Below are 12,860 nucleotides of genomic sequence, written 5' to 3'. Positions count from 1 at the left end.
TTAAGCAGAAACCACAACTCACTTTTCCTTTATATAAATTCAAATGTTCGTAAATCCAATATTCGCCAATACAATTTGTATCGATTTACGTAAAAGAAAATGGTTCAAAATGGTTCATTTGTCACTTTTTTATCAATCAGTTTTAGTTATTTAAGGGGACAGATACCCATAAACGGCCATACTTTCACTGATTTTCATTAAAATTATTTAAAATGCAGAAGTCAATATAATTTTTTCCAAAATTGGCATATAGTTTATTTATACAATAGAATAATATAAATTTTTTTTTTATTTTAATCATTTAAAATGGTTGATGTACACTCAATACTTCCAGGAAGGGCGCAGCGGGGCTTCTCAGCGGGGCGGACATTGTAGCATCGGCGTCAGTGACCTGAATACAAAAAACCAAAATTTTGGTTTTATTAATGTCATGATTTCTATATGAATTAAAAAAAATGGAAAAATTAAAATTCGCGAAATAAAATGCTTCAAAAAAAAAGCAAATCAATTTCGGGGAGACTACTACTATTTTTGCTTCGAAAAATTTTTTTTTTTCCAAAAAATTTTCGAAAACTTGTAAATTCACATAGAAAGTAATATCATAAAAAAGATGTGTGCAAAATTTCAGGGAGATCGGTCAATAACTTTTCGAGTTATCGTGTACGCCATTTCGAAAAATATAGTTTTGAGAAAAACGCGTCTAAAGTCGGCAGTGAACTATACCTCTCCCAGCGCTCGAACGCAAAGAATAGAGTCATCACGGTTGACGATCTATAATATAAGAAATACTTAAATTTACGTTCTAAAATTTTTTTGATATATTCTTAAAGGATTATAGTATATTAGCATTTTATGAAAAAAAAAAATTTTTTTTCGAAATTTTACAGGTACCTGTCCCCTTAAGTTCGAAATTAATTTGAACTGGGTCACAAAAAAGTTTTTCATAGCGGTTGCCCGAAAAGCAATTACATTCCTCCCGAGACCAAGTTTGCCATAAAAAAGGCTTATCGAAAGCAACTTAAAACTGTAGCAATAAGTTTTCAACCAACCAGAGTATAAAAAAGGTACAAAATTTAGCAACGTTATTCATAAATTATCTTCATAAAATATAAAATTCAAATAAGTTATGTATCCGCAATAAGACGGGGCATAAAAGCACTTGCAACTATTACAGGCAGATTTACAAGTGGAAAATATTCCTACTCTAATATTTACTCTTAATTTAACTTAACTTAAGAAATTTCTAAATTTGGCTGGATAGGTCCTTCTTACTGATGCCTGTCGGTTGGTTTGGTGTTTTCTTCCATGCTTGGTGAAAGTGGTGATTCTCCAAGAATCCATAGCGCTTCCGCACCATTTTGTTGCCACATCCTCCCTACCAACAAGCTATACAGGTTTATCTTTGACGACTATATCCAGTCTGTGCAATTGAGAAACCTTATAAGTTTGTTTACGTCTATATTAGCCAGCTCTTCGCGGTTTGCCAGTGGTTAACATACTCACCTTCCTTAGAGCAGCGCATTCACGGAGGAAGTGAAAGTTATTTCCCTTTTCTCCGGGTTATAACAACTATAACAGTATAAATTGTAAGGTCTACCCATTTTGGGTATGGACCAGAAGCCAATTATCACTGCCGTGAGTCTGCAGGCATGCTTTCGTTTCATATTTATCAATGTTGATTTTTGTGTATGGTTGTAAGAGGGTCATTACGTTCTGCTAATTTAGCGTGCCGCCTGATCCATCATCTGTCGGTATCTTGAAGAGTTTGAATTATTGATTGCACCCAATGGTGTGAATACCGATTCTGCAAGAATGTTACTCATGACAGATCCCCCTCTTGACAGTTCGTCTGCTTTTTCGTTTTCTTCAATGTTCCGATGTACCAGGACCCAGATTAAGATGTCGTGATGCCTGTACTTCGCAGAATTATTTGTAAGAGTGAGTTTTAAAAGCGAGAATGTCCGTGTACCAACATAAGTTAGGTTTTGTTAAGCGAGCTCATGGGCATTTAAAAGAAGTGGGTTAACTCAATTTCAACCCTAACCCAATTGTGTTAATACATGAACGTCTCTCGGTGCATATGATAAATTTGCACACAGCTTGCACAGTAACCGTCTTTGCTCCCACCACAGAGCAGAAATTTAGCAGCAAACCGTGTTTTATGAGATATCCAACTTGTAAAGCGAATGCAAAAAATTATATGTATTCGTCCTTGTTGTTGTTGTTTTGGCAATATAAACATTCCGCATACATTTACGGGGAATGCTGCTGGGGTGGCTGTCCTTGGACGGATATAAATCCAAGTCGTTTCGGTACCGACTGTCGTAGGAACGACGTATTGATCCTTCGGAGCATTTGCTTTGTGAAGTTGAAAAGTTTTGATAATCGCAAATTTATGACAACACCAGCCTATTCCTATCGAATACAACTAAAATAAATTTGTATTTTAAATCAAAACCGTCAAAGCATTCATTTTAACATATCCTCGCTTTAGTGGAGGTGGTGACAAAGTATAGCGAACTTCAACATCACGCAAAAGTTGTATGTAAATAGTCTACATCAATTCAGCTATTGCTCTTTGTGCCATCGGTACTTGTTGTCATTGCTACTGTGTTGATTGCTGAACGGTTGCTGTGCTTTCATCTTGAAAGTGCGCCTGTAACCCAATTTCGCATACATCCATACTTTCCTGATAGAGAAAGAAAACAAACAAATATGCAGCACAAAGTCGTAATGCAACACCAAAAGGCTTGGTTACTACAGCCCATCCATTACATTGCTTGCCATTATTACTCAATCGTAGCTACTGCTGGATTGTTGTTGTTCTCACAAAGCAATTGTTTCTTTTGCAGTTGTGTGCTGTAATTATTTTTTAATTTTTCTATTTGATGCACTTCATTTACACCTTATGCTTACCAACAACAATACTCACCACCACTTGCAAAACAAGTTCTTAGGCTCCTTTTGCTATTTGCTACGGTAACGCTGCAAATTATGTTCCCATGATTGTCCCTCATAGAGCGGCAGCAGGTTCTACTCACCAACCAACAATACAAATGGGGCACCATGCTGCGCTAGCAGATATCGTAAGTAGTTAATCGAGTGTTCGTTTGTGTTGTATTCTCGTTCATCTATTGATATCTATTGATGCTTGGCATTGCCGTGCAGAAAAGCCTGGCCTAAAAACATTATGTCACAACTTATATGTATGTATGTATTTACATATATGTATATATGTGTTGCAATTTTATGCCACCTCTGAACGGCCTTTAATTTACCGCTTGCCCTATTTTTGAATTTTGACAACCATTTTAAACTTTTGTTTTAAATGACCAATTCCTGTTACTTTTATAACAAAATGTAAAATAATTTTATAATTGTAGATTTTATACATATGTATACTATATTTCTAGCAAACTTCGGACAATTTTAAAAAGTCATTTCTTCGTTTTTTTCGTATACATTAACGGCAGTGGAAATTCAAATACTCAAGTCAAAGTCATCCTCCCCACTTTTCTGCCTCTACCAGCTCGTATCAAATCAAATAATTTGATCCATTCGGAATGACAGCTACATACATACATATATTCCCTCGAATACTCCTTGAACTCTTATGAAGAAGATAAGAAATATTTATTATATAGAAACTCGTAATGGTTCCGAATTCCTTAGTAAAGCATATACTAAAGAATTTCCCTAAAGGGTACTTACGTCTATGCATAAATACGTATTTATATACCCATATACTTATGTATATCTATATGTGGATGTATGCATAAATAAGCTATTTTGCCCCACTTTCAGTGTGGAACACTCAACCAGTTCTCCTGCCAAAGCAACCTGTGCATGGCCCACTTTTAGCTACAACAAATTCACATTAGCCTCATACAAGCAACAAAACAACAAGTTTCCTAGTAGTTGCGTTTTCTTGTGCTTGTGACACTGCATTTCTGCATCACCATCACCTACATATACCCGTGTATTTTCCCCGCATTGTTGTGATTCTTTGACTTACTCTACTTACTGTATTTTCTACCATTTCATTTTGCAGCTTTTGAGTTGTTGCTTTTCTTCTTCCCATCGCCTTTTCGCCCACCGTTAATAGTTGAGTTATTCATTTAACCCACTGTGCCACTTTGCGTCCATGTGTAGCTGGGAGTTTGTGTGCGGATCAGATGATTTTTTTACAATGTGATTAGTTGTTGCTGCAGCTTTGACAGTGTATTTGAACATACATATGTATATAGGTATGTATGAGTGTATGAATATCTGCACATAGAGGGGCATAGATATGTAGATTCCCTATTCTAGCGACTAGGATCGATCAAAGAGAAAATTTTCTCAAGTGTTAGTTTGATTTACAGGTATTTACAGCCGCGTAAAAGCAAACAAAATCCATGGAGGCACACAATTTTTCATTTTGCTTGGGACAGTTTTGCAAAGACAAGAGCAAGGCATTCAGAATTGTTTACTAATACATTCACAACTAATACATTCACAACTCTCATTGGCTTCGTCAGTGTATATGATTTTTAGATAAATTTGGCAAATGATTTAACCTACATAAATGGCCACATCGGCTACGTTTCGCTGTAATTCGGTAAAGAAAGCAAAACGTAATCACAAAAAAGCTCCGAATTCGGAGAAATTTATTTCAATTTGGAAATTTTGGGATATCCTTCCTCTTCTCAAATGAAAACCCTAGCAAATCACAGACAGTAAGACCTCTGTTAGCCAAAACTTTGATTTTACTTAGTTTTCATAAAAACTCAGAGGTTATTCGAGATGTCATCAACATCGCAGCAGCGATATTTTGGACCGCTCATGTTTACAATGTTTTGTTTATTTGATTTGTTTGCTTTGCCTTTATTTTGGCTTTGGTGTGTTTCCAAATGTTTTACATTTCTACGAAAAATCAATTTTGTTTAACATATTTGGAGGAATTTTATTTAAAATAAGTAAGAAAAAATTATATGGCAGCAGCAGGTCTCAGTGTGAGTGTGGCCCTTTACTCCCTCACGGAACCATAGAAAATATATAATGTATATGATTCTACCATGGTTCTCACTTTACGGTAAAAACATAAGTTAGGAATCGAAAGCCTACAGCTCTCTATGTTTTCTAGGATAAGTGGAGTTTAGATTAACCAGAAACACGTCATGCTGGTCTAAGAGGTTGGCCTAAGTTACATAAGTAAAATTATGTATAAGTATTGGCTAACAGATTTTTAACGGCGGTTGCATAAAAGTGAATTTGTGAGAGTAACTTTGGCTGGCACTTCATAGGGGGTTCGGCAACAGAATTATGTCCGCTTATTTCATACGCATTCTCACGCTCTTCCAATCAGTCGCTGTTCAGACCATAGATACTATTCAGACGACAACGAAGTAACATGAGCGATGACTGCGTTGATCTTATATCACCAACACAATCTCAGTTCTTAAACCACCGTCACATCCCCTATTACGTCGGCCAATGAGCTGATTCATTCGAAAAAGCTGAGAGCGGGGGCTTGTTCGAGCTTCAATCACAACCGCAGTGTTGCATGATTTGTGAAAGTATCCTGTTCGATGTAAAATTCTGGCAACAGCATCACGTTCGAAGTGTCGAAAATTCGGGAAATGTTGCGCGCGAATACAAATAAATCGGCATCAAAAATTTTTTGTTTACCGAACATCAGAAAAGTATCAGTTGAGCAATTGCAACAGTGTTGCAAATTGTCATCAGTGCAGCAGTATTGCCGTTTTTATTAGGTGCCTCGAAAGAGCCCCAGCTACTCCTTCTGAATTCTCTACATCGTGCACTATATTGAAAAAATTTCTGTTTTTTTAGCTAATACGTGTTTCCAAATGTCTTCAGAGAATTGTCTTGTGTAAACCAAAGCTAAGCAATGAAATGCAATGCAAATAGCGAAATGACTTTTCTTCACTGAGTTACTGCCAAATGCCATAATCCATTTTAACTTTTGTTTTCATTCGTAAACGAAATTTCAGAAGGTTGAAAAATACTTGTGAGATTTTGCCAACTGATCGAAAGCAACGAATGATATTGTCTCTCTCTAATATAATGGAGAGTAAAATTATTCTCCGCTGTCTTCTTATATTCCCCTCTCTTGTACTTTAAGTATGAAACATTTGTATTATCGCAAAATCTAAACGTGTCTTTCGAATTTCGTAGAGCATAGTTACCATATTTTATTTGGAATTTCAATTGTCGTTCTTCTTTATTTTGATTTAAATTTTAACAGATGTTTATGTACACATACATACATGTAGTTGTACATACATAGATAATATTTTTAACAAATCATATATATTTTAAATATCCCAAAATAGTGCTTAAAGTAATCAAATTATTTCTTCTTTCATTTCAGAACTAATATTTGGAATCATAAATACTGTTATGGATAAATTATCGGCAAGACAAGCAGGAACCCGCAGAAATTAAGGGACATCGGACTTTCAGCATTCAAAAGGAGGTATTATAAATTAATTGGCATTACTAATTCTTATTTCGTTTTTTTTTTTTTTGGAAATACGTAAATATTTCACGGTGAAAACAAGAAGAATAATAAAATAATTTTTACTAAACCAGATATTTTTGAAATTTGTTAAAAAAAGGAAAAGACAATAATTGAGTAAGAAATCGGAAAAAATCCACAAATTGTAGTCTATCTAAAGTTTTTCGTTATAACGGAATTAGAAATACTTTTATAGTTCGTATATTATTTTTATATGTACATATATACTTTGTATGCATATCTACAATATACATATGTGCATATTTTGCAGGTCCATTATAAATGATATTTTTTATTTTTTAATTAGATATTTTCTTTCGAATTTGAGGAAAAGATGCTCATAACTATCAATAAAATTTTATTTCCAACCAAAATACGCAGAATATACTTGATAATTCTTGTGGTGTTTTTAATTATCTTATAATAAACGGAAGTTTTTATTTTTAGAAGTAACAATTTTTTTTTTTTTCTTCGTCATAGAACCGTTACACGTTACATAGATTTAAACTGCTTTAGTGACCTAAAAATATTTAGTTTTCGTATTTGAGCTCACAAAATGAACATACGACAACTATGTGCGAGTATAATCATATGTAGGTATTATTCTTAATTTTTTCGCCTGAGGATAATTGCTACTTTAGTTTTAATTGTTTTTGCACAAAAAGCGTACGGAAAGTACCATTTAGTTTGAGTATACATACATACATATGTATGTATATGTGTGTATGTTCTTACCGTCTCTACTATGCTATTAATAAATTTTGAAATATTTATGCGATAATTGAAACATTCGAAATTTTTTTAAATATATACTCACATGCTACATATGTATGTATATTCCCCCTTAATACTGATCACTGCCCTAGTTTTAACCTAGAATTTCCTCAAATTGAACTGTTAGATGCAAAAAGTAGGGCAAAGCAATTTCCAAACTAAATTATTCCAAATTGATAGAATATTCACATACATAAATTCCGGAGGAAGCCAAGCCAGATTTGCTGCTCGCATTTTACCCAATTTCGAAATGTTAATAGAAAATCGAAAATCAATTAAAAAATTTCCTGTGCACGGCTGCTAAGGCCCAGCAAATCTTATTCCCTTTTTTATTGTATGCATACATTTTTTTCCAAAGCGAAAACATATTGTAGTTTCCGCATTTACTTCGAAGTTAAAAACAAAAAGCGAAACAGCAAAGATGACAACACCGTTGGAATAGAGAGTAGTGGAAATTTCCTTAAAAAAACAGAAACGAACGTCCCATCGCTTCGATAGCACCGCAAACAGGCAAGAAAAAGTTGTAGCAACACAAACCAGCCGCAAACAACGAACATACAGACATTCATACATGGAGCATAGTAGCCCCTACATGGGCCAAGTGCCCCACTGCTCCACAACGCGATACAGCTAGCAACTTTTCGTGCTACAACGAAACGATGGCGGTGGCAGCAGTGGGAAAGCAACAAAACAACAAGAGCAGCACTGGCGGTCCAACAGTAGAAAATGTGTGTCAACGACAAAACTTGCTCAACTTGTTTATGCGCATATGTATGTGTGTACATATACGAATACATATGTGTCTATGTACATATGTAAGTATAATAAACCAGTACGCTTTTATGTAAATGTATGTATGTATATACATATAATTGTCTTTATGTATGCATGTCGATTTGCTGGGCAACCACACAATTGTTGCTGCTACTGCTGATTTTAGCAGCGCAAAGCTTTCACCACTACTATATTAGCCAGATTACAATTGAGGCGCTGCAAGAGCATAAAAATGAGAACCAACAGCAGCCAAAGCTGCAAATTAACAAGAAAGCCAGCTACAACTAGCAAAACTATCAACATTTGAAACTACATATACTACAACGCGAGCTGCAGAACACAAAAAGCTCCAAGTCGCACGTCTCAACTATTTCCCCTGTCTGCACAACAGCGCTGCCTAAATAGCTATCCAGCGCAAGCGTTTCTCTTACCCCTTTATACCCTTTCTAAACAACGAAAATACCCAAAACCCTCGCACACATAGCAACCAGAAATTATGTGATGAAAGCTTTTTTGCTTATATAATAAAAGGCAAGCAATCTCCACTACCTCTCATATTCTCTTGCTCTAACAACGATGACGACGACGACGACGACGACTACACACTGCGCTGCCGCCCCCCTTCGGTTTCCTCTCCTATAAAAAAATCTGCTTATGTAAACCGAGAAGTAACTTCTCTGTGCGCAATATGTAACCGACGCAGTAGGAACAAAACTTTTGGCTTTCCCAGTACTTCAGCAAAGCAATACTCAACGCAAATACAAATTGGTTATGTAGTTGTCAGAGCGAACCACAGCCAGTATATTACCCCTGTCTGCGTTGCTGGCGTCTTCGTATGGTCGTATGGTCGTATGGTCGCTCGTCTGGCTTGGTCGGGGCAATAGTTTGAAGTGGAGGTTGATTTTTTGGAAGAACGCATTTCTGTCTCGTTTTTCTGTTTCACAATTCATTCGTTCGTTGTTCGTGGTAGTATACGGTTCGTTTATTCGTGTCGATCGCATAAAATCGCAGTTGAAGGAAAGAAAATGCAAAGTGTGAATAATAAAATCACACACAAAAAAAATTGTGGTTGACAGAAAGTAGCAGAGCTGTCGCAGTTGGGTTCCTCGTTGCTGTGCGCGCTTACTTGATGTTGATGGTCGGAATGGGTCGATTTTAAACTTTCCGCTTGAAGTTTTTGAACAGTTAAAAACAAAAAAAGAAAAAAAAACTGGCGTGTAAATTAAATTGATATATAAAATATCTCGTGTGTGTGTGTATGTGTTGAAGCAAAAGGAGTTGAAAGAAAGGGCAAAGAATTGAGAATTTGAAATTTATGTGAATGGAGCAAGTATACGTATTATCATAACTTCAAAGGACATTTATTTGATTAATTTTTGTGAAACATACTTCTGGATTAAATTACTTTGGCAGCGTTGAATAGCTAATTTATAATTTGAACTTCTCACTTGTGAGTCACTATTACGTAAAAATTTTTTGCAAGCGATAATTTAAAGCACATTTCTTCATGCCGAAGATGAATGGTTTTTGTTGATTAATTTCTGACAAGGCACAACATAGAAACAACGAGTGAACTCCACGTTGAAAAGCGACGAAGAAGCGCATAAGAAGGAAGTGATGAGAGTGATGACACATTTTAGCTTTTCATAGAAATCATGATTACGCAATGTGCTACTCGAAGTTAAATAGCGCTTCCGCCTATATCGCCCGCCGATTCTACATAATAGTACAGTAGAGAGTTAGTAACAGCAAATTAGTATTTTTTTTTTTTTAGCACGCGGCGCCATGTATCAAAGGCAAATTTAATTTCGTGCTTTGAACAAAAAAGAAAGGAAGATAACTTAGATGATTTAGAAAACTAAAGAATTATTTTAAAAAGTAATTTTGTCAGTGGTAACTTGAAAATGTGTTATCTATACGATTAATTTCAAAATGTTCACACATAGTTAATACTCCACAATGAATTAGATTTTTCCGCGATATGTTTTCGAAAATTAAATGGCATTTCCAACTATTAATTATATGTTGTCTTTATTTTTTTTTTTTTTAGAAAATGTGTATGCATCATTAAATTTTTCATAAATTCCTTGCTTTCTCTGAGCAACATAGTTTAAAATTTCCGTGCATTCCAAATTTGAATTAGATACGCGCGAGCTGAGCTCTTCAATATTTGCTGCTATATTTCTTTACTTTTCTCATAAAACTTCCCCGTCACTCGCGCTCCCGATAAGAAGATCCACCGTATTGTTGCTGTTCATATGCGTTGTCATCGTCAAAGAGCCATCGCGCTGCGCCCGTTTGTGCGCGCCTCTCTTCGCATCGTAGGCACTAAACACCGAGCATACACACTCATACACACACACTCATACACACACACACATATATATATGTGTCAGCATTATTCGACTAAAAAACGCGCGCGTTTGTGCGCTCATTGGTTCGTTCAACGTTCGTTTTTCCGTTTCATGTCCGCATTTCACGTTTTGAAACGTCATTTGCAGCTGCACAGTGGAGTCGTTTGGTGGTTTTATTTGGGGCGCACATACATGCTAATTAGTCCCCAAAGTTGTGGCTTTTATTGCCTTGGAAACGACTACATTCGAAAGACGACGTGGCTATAATGTGTGTGCTAGTTGTCTGTGTTTTCAATGCGTGGCAATTAAATCAAATGAAAGCAAATTTGGATATTTTTTTAGTGAAGTGAATATTTGTGTTTGAACAAAATTGAAAGAATGTTTCTTAAATAACGTTCTGCAACCTATGTGGGAGCGAGATAGGGACTTGCTGTCACTTGAAAATCTTTTACAACCAGTCAGTCTTTTTCTCTCTCCTATAGAAATTGCGGGCGTATCAACATATTTCATGAAACATTACTTAAAAAATGAGAAATGTGTAAAAAAAAAAAATTTTAATGCGCGCCAAAAACGTTACCTGCGGGAATTCGCGTACTTGCAATACGTTTAAAAGCGCGCACGAAATTTATTTCTCAAAGGATATCTGACGCATCGTTAGTGAACAACCAGTTTTTATCGTAGTGTGTTTTGGGGTTGCTTTGCTACTATTGCCGCTGTGTTCGCGACAGCTGCTGTTTTTCCATTTTATCATTTCCTCATTGAAAGGTCACACGTGATCACTTGTATGATGAAGGCAAAAAAAGAACACGGTCAATGGCAGGAGAATATCCAATTAGAACTATATTGTACCTGAAATACATTTAGATTGCTATTGGAAAAATTCTAAATAAAAGTGTGCATTTGTAGTGTTACGCTGCATGGCGAGTAATTGTTTAATACGCATGTCCTTACAACAAATGAAGGGTACATTTATTGGGCTCTTGGAAAAAATTGTCAAAAAAAGTCTAGGGAATACCAATCGAAATCTCAAGGATCGAAATTATTTTTTTCTCCATTCGAAAGTTATTAAATAACAGTTTTAAAATATGGCTGTTTTCATTACTCAAATACACTAAAGAAAATACACTTAAGTGTCAAACTTCACTTTCTCTTTACACATTGTGGTACATTTCAACAGTATTTACACAAAAAAATCGGTGAATATTGCCGATAATTTAAAAATATTGTTAATAAAAATCTATACAATTTTTGTGTGCAGAACCACAGTGTATTGCAGAGCGAGAACTAAACCATATGATGCATGGTGACGCAACCCTATTGACTTTTTTGATAAATTACACAGACAAAGAATGCTCAAATATTTTTGTGGTTCTTTATTTATTATTATACAATTTGTTCTTTAAATCCATGAAGTGCCCTTTACGGTAATAATCTAGGCAATACTGCTGTTTCCGTGGCGCCGCAATTTAAGGGCGGATTCTTATAGAACTCGACAAAAGAAAACGAAATGAAAGAATAAAATTTTTTGATATCGCTTAGTTTTCGAGATATTAAATAAAAAATAATAATAATAATCATTTTTTCTTCAGTTTCGATAGAATTCGGCGAGATAAGACAAAATATAGGAGTAAAATTTTTCGATATTTCGTTTAGTTTTCGAGATGTGTTTTATCATCGATCGATGTGTTTTATCATCGATTGATGTGTTTTATCATCGTTTATTGTATTATCTTTCTTTACGATATGGATGGGGAAAAAAGACAACTATATTAGTTTATCAATTGTTGTAATGAAGAATACAAATATTTATCATGAATCCAATGAAAAATTCTCAACTCTTTTGACACGTGTTAAAACTCAGACTTCAATAAAAATCATCTGGCAATGTCTCAGAATGAGATGAGAGTAATTCAAATGTTGCATCAATATCTTCATCATCGTCTTCTTCTACATTAGTTTCCAGGCGAGGCCGTTTTGCTGGGGGAAGCAAAACTTCAACTTCTGGTTGTAATGCAGGAGGATCGATTTCTTTCAAAGTCAATCCATCTTTTACTTCGCCGTCCACAGTTCCTGGATACAATTTTTTGATGTCTAAAAGGAATTGCATGATTCGGGAACCTTTATCACCAAATTTGTTTAAAACATTCTTTCTGTACTAATATAAACTCATATATTGATGAAGAAGTTTTGGTGTTCTTTAATACTTTTTTTTCAACAATCTGTTTTGGTTCTCCAAATCATTGATCGTATTTGTCTCATCAGATTTGTTCACAAATTCTCCTTTGCTATGGTTTGTCTGCAAATGAACAGTTGAGGAAGAAAACATTTGCTCAATTCCTTGATACTGTTTTGCACTATTTGTACATTGCCTAGAAGTATTGTGATCAACATACTTTTGGATATACGGCCATAATTCCTTTTTGCTCTTCGAATTTACT

At 35.2% G+C, this 12,860-nt stretch overlaps 1 long non-coding RNA gene across 1 annotated transcript in view; it reads left to right on the top strand.

The window, feature by feature from the left end:
- The window catches only part of LOC128866982 (uncharacterized), a 40,852-nt gene that overhangs the window by 23,388 nt on the left and 4,604 nt on the right, over positions 1-12,860 (top strand). Inside the window, exon 2 of the long non-coding RNA XR_008454978.1 lies at positions 6,374-6,478. This is a non-coding gene — a long non-coding RNA (uncharacterized LOC128866982). The remainder of the gene's footprint in view (positions 1-6,373; positions 6,479-12,860) is intronic.

This window comes from Anastrepha ludens, chromosome 6 (assembly GCF_028408465.1).
Source record: "Anastrepha ludens isolate Willacy chromosome 6, idAnaLude1.1, whole genome shotgun sequence".
Taxonomy (NCBI): Eukaryota; Metazoa; Arthropoda; class Insecta; order Diptera; family Tephritidae; genus Anastrepha; species Anastrepha ludens.
The sequence above is the reverse complement of the archived record's forward strand: the minus strand, read 5'-3'. Positions and strand labels throughout refer to the sequence as shown.